The sequence below is a fragment of the Hibiscus syriacus genome, unplaced genomic scaffold, assembly GCF_006381635.1.
Source record: "Hibiscus syriacus cultivar Baekdansim isolate YM2019G1 unplaced genomic scaffold, ASM638163v2 tig00110299_pilon, whole genome shotgun sequence".
NCBI classification, from domain to species: domain Eukaryota; kingdom Viridiplantae; phylum Streptophyta; class Magnoliopsida; order Malvales; family Malvaceae; genus Hibiscus; species Hibiscus syriacus.
Window position 1 is genome coordinate 452,046 of NW_024062668.1, and position 9,123 is coordinate 461,168.

The 9,123-nt window shown below is 33.4% G+C and overlaps 1 long non-coding RNA gene across 1 annotated transcript in view; it reads left to right on the forward strand.

The window, feature by feature from the left end:
• LOC120116520 overlaps window positions 1-8,669 on the forward strand; it is a 35,702-nt gene extending 27,033 nt beyond the window's left edge. Inside the window, exon 5 of the long non-coding RNA XR_005515558.1 lies at window positions 8,660-8,669. This is a non-coding gene — a long non-coding RNA (uncharacterized LOC120116520). The remainder of the gene's footprint in view (window positions 1-8,659) is intronic.
• Window positions 8,670-9,123: the final 454 nt, after the last annotated feature.

The window sequence follows — 9,123 nt, forward strand, 5'->3', positions numbered from 1 at the left end:
AAAACATTTTGCCTTAAATTTGTTATATCGAAACATAATTCAACAATCTCCCCCTTTTTGATATAACAAAACATTTGAAAAATTATTTTTGGCAAAACTCCCCTTAATAAAATGTTTAATGAAAAATATACCAATTATTAACAAAAGAATATTAATTGTTAAAAAGATACCAATTGTTGGAAAATATATGAAAATGTTAAGCTCCCTCTTTTTCATTAAGAAATTGATTTTTTTCAAACCAAACTTCTCCCCCTTTTTGTTATATCAAAAATAATTCAATCTTTGAAGTTCAAAATAACTTTGGAGAGTAAGTGGTAAATTTGATATTTAAAAATCATTTGAAAAAAAAATCAAAGCTCCCCCTTAATAAATGCATTTCAAACAAAATTTAGCTTTAAGAACTTGACACTTAAACAAAATTGAATTTAATCATAGAATAACAAACATGTTAGTAGCTCATGAAATTCAATATATCAAAGTCTAAAATACTTTATGCAATATCAATTGTTGAAATTGAGTGCATATGCATAAAGCTTTTCAAAAATGTTATGCATTTAAAAATTTTGATATCAATTGTTAGAGAGATATCATTTTTATTTAAAACCAATTTTGACCAAAATTTATTATGATGAACAAAGATTATGAAAAATTATTAAAACTTTAAAATTTTCATCATACCAATTGTTTTCAACATACATGAGATTAAAAAACAATACATAATTATTTAAAATCAAAATTCATGCATGCTTAAACTAAAATGAGCAACCAAATAATCAAAATCAAAAGCATTAAGCTTATAAGTTACACATTCCTTTTTCATGTGTGGCTAGAGCATCTTGATTTCGTCATCTTCATCACCATTGCTCCCACAAACCTACAAGAGACATTTAAGTAAATTTTGGTATTCAAATTGCTTTGGATCCTTGAACATTAGTTTCAATGCCCATTATTCCTTCTGGAACCCATATTTGCCTAACTTTAAAACGTTTTCCTTTCTTCAAAGGACAAGTATGTTCCTTATGACCATGATAATGACAATGTGAGCATTTTGCCATTTATAAACATAATAAGTTGTTTTTAGAAGTTAATTCTTTTTCTTTTGTTAAGCTTTCAAGCTTAACTTTAAATCAAAATTTTCTTTTTCTAAATCATTTATTTTAATTTTTGAAAGCTCTAAATCATTTTTCAAAATTTCATTTTGATTTTCAAAATCAATTTTAGCTTTCAAAATCGATTTATTTTCAATTTTGAGTTTTGAAATTAATTTTGTATATTTGGAATTCATGGTCTCAAATCCCAAATACAACTTATTATAAGCATCTTGTAACTAATCAAAAGAATATGAATTAAATTCATTTGAGCTAGAAGATACCTCGGGCTCTTCACGAGCCATTAAATACACCACCTTTGTTGGTTCTTCTTTCTTGTTTCCATGGATTTCCCCGAGCTTATTCCAAAGCTCCTTGGAACTTGAACACGAAGAAACTCCTTCATAGATTTCAGGACCAAAAGCACAAAATATCATGTGTATGACCTTGGCATTTTGTTGAGCTTTTTTTCGTTCTTTGTCACTCCACTTCTTCCCCTTCTTCTTTGGAGAAGAGTAGTCGTTCTCAATCATCTCCCATGCATCAAGATCATTGGATTGGATAAATAACTTCATTAATTTCTTCCAATGATGGTAGTTGTCTCCATTGAAGTATGGAGGCTTGTCGATTGGTAGGGAGTCTTCCATGTAGAACGAGTTGGAGGTAGAAGTCATCTTCTCAGTTGAGTAGGGAATTGGTAGAGCATCTTCTAGGATCGTCTCAAGGATATTAAGTCTTCTAACAAGTTAGGCTCTGATGCCAATTGTTGTGATTTTCAGAAGCTCGAATCGACAACTGAAAATGTTTGCAAAGAGGGGTCAGAATGGTTTTTGTGTTTAGGGAGTAAGGAGATTGAAATATATAAAAATGCACAATGATTTATAGTAGTTCGAATTCTCAACCAAGTCTACCTCCACTACCTTAGCTCCTCACCAAGGTTTTTCCAACAAATTCACTAATTTGTTCTTTCTTTTTCAATGACAAAGAGATAACATTTACAACTCCCTAGTTTTTCACAGGCTAAACTAGAACCTTTCTGTTGAATACATTTTGATATTTCTATATAACAAATTAAGATAAATGAATTTTAAGATTTTCCAAAATATTTTCTAAGTATATTTGATATAATTATTCAAATATCCAAATATTACTCCAAAATTTTCAAATGTGATTTTTAATCCTTACTCAAGTGTAAAATTAAGTTTTAATCTTAAAATAATTTCAAAATAATTTTACAAAGTATTTCGAACCATTTCAAAGCCAAAAATTCCAGTATGTCCAGAGGGAACCGATTTTCCCCCAAGGGGGTACCGATTCCCCCATGAATGGTTTGCTCCGAGAAAAACAGAATGCTCAGATGGAACCAATTCCCCCCAAGGGGGTACCGATTCCCCCTGATCAACGGTCGAAATATTTGAATTTTATACTTAGGGAACCGATTCCCCATGAGGGGGTACCGATTCCCCCATGCTCCAAGCTGTTTTATTAATTATTTTCACACTAAAACGATTCCATTGACTCCATCCCCAACGTTCAAAATCATTTGAAGGTGTATTTAAAATATTCATTTTTGCTTTCAAGAACACTTATTGTGCTCAATTGTATTATTCTTGAGTGTTCTTTCTTTGTTCTAGAATTGTGCAAACATCTTGCCTTGTGAGGATTTTCTTGTAAGTTTGCAAAATTTGTATTGTTCTCTTTGGGAGAGAGCGTTCTCAAGAATTTGGGGTATAATTTTTGAGGGTTTGTAAGGTTACTCTTTGTCCTCAAAAGAAAGACAAATTAATGAATTTGTGAAAAAATCCTTAGTGTGGATAGCTAAGGTAGTGGACGTAGACTTTGGTTGAGAAAGTCGAACCACTCTAAATCGCTGTGCAATTACTTTCAATTTTCTACAAAAGCTTCCACCAAAATTTTAATTGCCAATTCACCCCCTCTTGGCCGATTCCATCGATCGATTAACTCAACAATTGGTATCAGAGCCTAACTCATTTGAAGGTTTAATCGCCTTTTGAGTCGATTCAGGAAGAGTTACATCGATAATCAAAGTCATCAATGGCCTCCACTTCAAACTTCGACTCCGGTCTCGATTCGATGCCCGTCAACAAGCCTCCTTTCTTCAATGGAGCTAACTATGCCTATTGGAAGAATAGGATGATGTACTTCATTCAAGCAAGTGACATGGGAGCATGGAATGCCGTAGAAGAAGAATACATTAAGCCTCTCACTCATCCAAGGTTGTGGAGTGAAGGAGAGACAAGAATGTTCCAGCTCAACTCCAAAGCCATTCATATCATATTTTGTGCTCTTGGACCAGATGAATACGGAAGAGTTTCATCTTGTACAATCACCAAATAAATATGGGACAAGCTTCAAGTCACTCATGAAGATACCGATGAGGTAAAAAAAAAATCTAAAATTAGTATTCTAACGTATAACTATGAAAATTTCAGGATGAAACCAAATGAAGATATCAAAGCTATGACAGATAGATTCTCAACGATTATCAATGGTCTCAAATCATATGGAGAGATCATTTGAAATGAAAAGCTTATGAGGAAGTTAGTTTACTCCCTTCCAAAATCATGGCAATCAAAGAAGACGGCAATCATCGAGTCTAAGGACCTAACGTCCTTAACTCTTGAAGAGCTAATCGGTTCCCTCCTCACTCATGAAATGATGCTTGAAGATGAGGTGGACCTCGATAAGATTGAAGAGACACCAAAGGAGAAGGAGAAGAAGAAAAACATTGGAGTTGCTCTCAAATCCACAAAAGATGAGAGTGATTTGGATGAAGATGACGAGGAAATGTCATTGTTTGCCAAACGGTTCAGAAAAATGATGAGACCTTACCGAGGGAGAAAAATTCAAACAAAATGAAGGCCTCAAAAATAAATCAAAAGAGAATGACCCGATCATTTGCTATGAATGCAAAAAGCCGGGGCATGTTAAATATGATTGCCCATAATTGAAGAGAAATGGTCAATCAAAGAATAAGCACAAGGCTCATGTGGCTATATGGATCGATGAAGAAGGTTCCGATGAAGAGGAACAAGAAGTAGCAAACTTGTGCTTGATGGCATTCGGGGAAGATTCTAAGGTAAACTCTAATTCATCTGATTTTGATGATTTATCCTATGATGAGTTATTAGAGGAATATAAATGGTTGGTTTCGGATTATGAGAAATTATTTTTAAAATATAAAAATGATGTTTCAAAATTGAAAAATGAAAATAAACTCATATCCAAAACCAACAACGATCTTGAAAGTAAAATCAAAGATTAGCAAATCAAACTAGAAGAGTTTGAAAAGAAAATTTTGGATTTGCAAATTTTACTTTCAAAGGTCAATGATGATCATCAAAAGAAAATTGATGATCTTAAAGCTTCTTTTGATAAAGTTGGAACAAAACGTTTTGAAAATGGAGAAAATTCAAAATCCAACTTTGTTAGAAAAAGTTTTAAAAACTACAATCATAGAGGTTCCCGAAGAACCACTAATAGAAAAATCGTTAGAAGTATATGGGTTCCTAAAGAACTCATTACTACTAAAGATAAGGATATCCTACATAAATGGATACCTAAGGGGACTAGGATTTTGGAAACTAATGAATATGGACCCAAAAGAATTTGGGTACCAAAAATTAGAAATTAATCCATGTTTGTAGGAAAATGAGCATTGCTACAAGGCATAGGAAACAAATTCAAATTCATGGTGCCTTGATAGTGGATGCTCAAGACACATGACCGGAGACAAAAGCTGGTTCATAGAGCTTAACGCCAAAAATGGAGGAGAAGTGACTTTTGGTGATGATTCAAAAGGTCACATTGAAGATATAGGCACTATAGGTAATTCCTCTTCCATACAAATTAAAAATGTTTTATATGTGAATGGATTAAAGCATAATCGCTTGAGTATTAGTCAATTGTGTGATAAGGGATTCAATGTCATATTTGATATTAATGGTTGTAAAGTCATTGACATTGCATCTAATCGGATTATGCTTGTTTGTCATAGAATAGGAAACATATACATGGTGTATTTAGACTCTATTGACATGACTAATTTATCCCTTGTTGCAAAAGATGAGCATGATAGTTGGTTATGGCATAGGAGACTAGGACATACTAGCATGAGTGTTTTGCAACGGTTAATTCAAGGAGACTTAGTAAGAGGGCTGCCTAAATTGAAATTTGACAATGATAAAATCTGTGATGCTTGTGCTAAAGGAAAACAAAAGCGAGTTTCTTTTAAATCCATTAATGATGTATCAACTAGTAGAGTATTACAATTGATCCATATAGATCGTTTTGGGCCAACTAGGACTACTAGCTTGGGTGGAAAACAATATGCATTTATCTTGGTAGATGACTATTCTAGATATACTTGGGTTTTATTTTTAAGTACTAAAGATGAAGCATTAGAAAAATTCATCACGTTTTCAAAAGTAATCCAAAATGAAAAAGGTTACTCTATAACTAGTGTTAGGAGTGATCATGGAACTGAATTTGAAAATCTTGGATTTATTGAGTTTTGTGATTCTAACGGTATTAGCCATAATTTTTCAGCACCTAGAACCCCTCAACAAAATGGAGTTGTTGAGACGAAAAATCGAACTTGAGAAGAAATGGCTAGAACCATGCTTTGTGAAATCAATTTGCCAAAATATTTGTTGAGTTAATCGATTGAAGGAATCGACCAAGTGGGGGTGAATTGGCAATTAAAATTTTGGGGAAGCTTTTGTAGAAAATTGAAAGTAATTGCACAACGATTTAGCTATCCACACTAAGGATTTTCCACAAATTCACTAATTTGTCTTTCTTTTGAGGACAAAGAGTAACCTTACAAACTATCAAGAATTATACCCTAAATTATTTAGAACACTCTCTCCCAAAGAGAACAATACAAATTTTACAAACTTACAAGAAAATGCTCACAAGGCAAGATGTTTGCACAATTCTAGAACAAAGAAAGAACACTCAAGAATAATACAATTGAGCACAATAAGTGTTCTTGAAAGCAAAAATGAATATTGAATGAAATAGGCTTGAAAATGCTCAAACTTGAGGTTTGATGCTTTCTCTTTGATTCTCTCTTGATTCTAGTTGCTTGTTGTTGATCAATGGCTTCTAAGCTTGTTTAAATACACCTTCAATTGATTCTGAAGGTTGAGGATGATTAGTGAAGTCAATAGAGCCGTTTAAGTGTGAAAACAATTAATATTAGTGGTTGGGAGCGTCCCATGCATCGATGCATACCCTAGGTGCATCGAGTGTAAAATTCAAATATTTTGACCGTTGGACTCTTAGTGCATCGGTGCACTAAGAGTGCATCGATGCATAAAATGCATTCGATGTTTTGAAATAGCTTGAGTGCATCGATGCATTGTCTGTGCATCGATGCATCAAATGCATTCGATGTTTTCATAAAACCCTGAGTGCATTGATGCATAGTATGTGCATCGATGCATCAAATGCATTCGATGTTCAATTAATTTATTAGTACATCGATGAAATCGATTGGATTGATGCATCAGTGCATGACCTTGAATAATTGATTTTAAGGCTTGATTTTGGTTCAAAATACTTTGTGAAAATTGTTTCAAAAATATATTAAGTATAAAACACAATTTTACACATTTAGTAAGGTGTAGACACGTCATTTCGTCCATAACTTGTTATTATATTATATAATGTATTTACAGTGTAAATTATATTATATAATATATGTGTTTATATCTATTAATTATTTCATTGCATTTCACAGGTCCAATATTACATGTGGCCCAAAGCCATTACAAGCAAATAAATCCAGCTGACCCATTACACCAAGCAGGAGCCCAACTAGCGCAACCCGATTCAAGACCCAAAATCGGGTTCATGACCTGAACCAGCCAACTAGGGTTCCATAACCCTAGCCTCTTTTCCACTTGCGCAGCTTCACTCCACCCGTCAGATCCAAGGGTAATCCAAGGGCCCAGATCAAAGATGAAACTAGGGTTTTTGACCCTTAGTTGCTTCCAGCCATTTCTCACTCGTCTCAACAGCGCCGTACGACCCAACTGAAGACTCCACGCCTCACGCCTCGCCGATTTTCCCGGCGGTTCCCTCGGCAACAACAAACAACCACATCAATGAACAGATCGAAAAGTCTAGTTTCATTAGGACTCTAAGCAGCTAAAGATAGTATATTTTTTATTATAAATAACACATGTAACACTGGAAATCATGGGAGAAGACACGATTCTACAGTAGACATTTCATTTGAAATACACGCACAAACACACTGTTTTTACACTACGATTACACAAGGGTTATACACAAAAACACAAGGCAAAATACCGAAAGGAAATACGCTTAGGCAGTGGATCAAAGCACCTGTAACATTTTCGAAAAGAAATAGAGGTGAAGATTTTCCGTACCTTCTTCGATTTTACAGCTTGCATGTTGTTTTTGATCTCATTTTCGTTGTTTGGCTCACGTTTTTGACTCGAAAAACGCCAAACGGAGTAAGTCGACTGATGAACGGGGGGTTTGGTCGAGATCTTCCACGTTAGATCTAGTCCTCGAGAATCGTTTTTAGCAAAAACTTTTTTAAAGATGAGGGAAAAAGAATTTTAAAAATAAAAAACGCCGTCGATGACCGGTGGTCGGTGCCGATCAACGGCGGCCGGCAAGGCGGTGCCACGGCCATGTTCTGGAAATCACGTCGATGTTCTTCGAAAATGAAAAACACCCATGAAGCCTTGAGAGAAAACCATAATATTTGCTTTGATCCATTTTGGATCTAATGAAAGAATGAAAGTGTGTTTTAGAAGAATGGGCTTTATACTCAACCCAAATTCCGCTCTGTGACCCGACCCGCGCCGACACGCCACCCGCGTGTTTCTTAAATAAAAAGGGGAAATCCCCATTTGGTCCCTCATTCTCTGGAAGATTCGATTTTCCCCCTGAATTCGATGTTTTCATGTTAATCAACTTTAATTTTGACACCAAATTTGGTTTTTCTTATATTTTAGTCCCATATTATTTTACATTTAATTATATATTTTATTGGTTATTATATTTTTCCTCTTTTTTTCTTTTTATTTTAGTATTCTATACTATTTATCATTTTTATCATTTTTTATATATCTTAAATATTTATATATATTTAATTACTTTTTTTTTTTATTTTTCGATACTTGTTCAATTTCTGGTTTCCAATTTTTACTATTATACTCTCTTTTTTTACTATGTTATGTTTCATTATTCGTTTGTCTTTCTCATTATCTTTATTTGTATATATTTTATTATTATATATTTTTTATTTTTATGGTTATATTTTACATATATTTTATATATCATATTTTTTATTTTTCATTCTCAGTTTCTTTTACATTAATATATATTAACTTTCATGTATAGGTATATTAATTTTATCCATTTTTTATCTGTTTTTTTTATTTTGTTTATTTATCTTGCATTGTCATTATCATTTTATGTTTTTTCCTTATTTTATTTATTTTATTACATTTTTCTACTAACGCTTTTTGTAACATCGTAAGGGTACATTTCTTAATCCGTCAAAGGTAAGTAATTCAGATCAATTTTTACATTTTAATTTAAAATTACAATTTTTTTTTAATTAAAGATAACTTGAAATTATGTAGTACCGAAAGGGCGGTTCAAGGGTGCTAACCCTTCCTTGACTGTAACTGACCCCTGAATCCTACACATCTTTTGGTAAGACGCATATCAGGTAAGAAATAAGGTATCCGATCAACCCATTTGCCTTAAAATAAATGATCGGTGGCGACTCCTAATCCAATTCGTTTAATCCAAGTCGAAGCCCAATTTCGGGGCCCAACCGAAAGACGGTCACGACAGTTTGGCGACTCTGTTGGGGACAGGTAAGTGAGTCATGCTAAGGTAATTTCCAGTTGTCTTTTTAACGAAGAAGGTAAGTTTAAATTTTAAACTAACATTTCGATCCTTTTTACTTACTTTTGATTATATTTTCGAGTAAATAGTTGTACTAACCGTTTTCTAATGA